Raw genomic sequence first — 1,621 nt, forward strand, 5'->3', positions numbered from 1 at the left:
TATATATATATATATATATATATATATAAACCCAATCTCCCTTTTCCTGTTGTGCTGAAAGTTAGGCTCTTCTCCTCCAGGGGGTTCCATCCTGCTGGTTGCAGGAGTGACTAAACCAAAAAACCAAACTCCCTGCTGTTGAGTCAATTCAACTCATAGCTACCTTTCCTTGGGTTTCTGAGACAGTATCGCTATGGAAGTAGATTGCCCAATCTTCCTTCTGAGGAGTGGCAGGAGAGGCTACAGCACAACAATTCATAGAAGTTCATTTGTGGAGATTACTTCACTCAGCTTTTTCCAGAAGTTATTTAAAATGCAGATTCCTGGGCCCCACTGCAGATCTGTGGCAGTAGAATTTGTGGGATCAGGCCATGAGTCTGCTTTTCAACAACTTTCAAGTGATTCTTAGAAAACAGGAATTTGTCAACCTCTGGATTACCTGAGTGGTGTAAATAATTAATGTTCTTGGCTGCTAACTGGAAGGTTGGCAGTTCAAAACCACCCAGAGGTGCCTTGGAAGAAAGGCCTCGCAATCCAAATCAACCATTGAATATGCTATCAAGCACAGTTCTACTCTGATACACATGGAGTTGCCATGAATTGCAGTTGACTCAATGGCAACTGGTTTGATTAAGAAGTTGGGGACACTCACTAAAGAGCACATGGAGACTGTGGTCTAACGCCCGGATCATTGTATGTGGAATTGAGGCATTCAGAATGGGGAGGAGGGCTGCCAAGCCAACTATACCTGTTTCACAATGAAGCTTTGGGGCTGAATCCTGAAATAGAAGAATTGCATATTAAAGACACTTGCCTTCAAGAAAGAGAGAGAGATAAGGACAGTGAGCTAGATAGTAAATTTGGAAGAGTTTAAGGAACAGTTGGGACAGTTATCTTAGGAAAAGAGCAACATCAGAGTGAAACAACCTTCACCTTCAGGTCTGGCAATGTGCCTATTTTCCAGAAAGTTTGGAGATGCACACAAGTTATTTCTTCCTACTTGCTCCTTTTCTGGCAGAGGGAAAAGAGATGTGACTTACCCCGCAGACATGCTAGAAGCATCTCCCAGGCTATTCCCCAGTTATGGGTGCTGAAAGATCAGAGAGTCAGATAGTACAGGAGGGCAGGGAGTGAGAAAGATGTTCATTGAGGTCTGTAAAATGAAAGAAGTGATACAGAAGCCTGTCCCAGGAAAGCTAAAGCCAAAACAACTAGAGGTGACCTTGATTTGAGCTTGGGGAGGAGGAAATGGAAGGGAACAGACTTTTCAGACTGAGGCAGAGGAAAAACTACTTCCTTTCAGATGTGGCCGCCACATTCCATAAAAGCAGCTTCTAAAAGAATGGGAACTGGCAAAACACTTCTTAGAAGCAACAAGGGCGTGATTTCCCTAGGAGACATTGAAGAAAGGAGGAAGCTAATTAAGTGGAAATTGAGGAAGTTCAGGGCCACACTCAGGCTGAGGGTAATCTAAGAGTGGTCATCAATCATCATAAACCAGTGCTAACTCAGCATCTTCCCCCAAAGGGCATGCAGTACACACCCTGGAAGCCATGAGCCACTGTGTTCCTCATCACAGAGACTGGAGCCTGAGGAGGAGAAGGAATGAAACAGGGAGTTG

Source organism: Orycteropus afer, unplaced genomic scaffold (genome assembly GCF_000298275.1).
Source record: "Orycteropus afer afer isolate SDZICR_OR568_19922 unplaced genomic scaffold, OryAfe1.0 scaffold00013, whole genome shotgun sequence".
Taxonomy (NCBI): Eukaryota; Metazoa; Chordata; class Mammalia; order Tubulidentata; family Orycteropodidae; genus Orycteropus; species Orycteropus afer.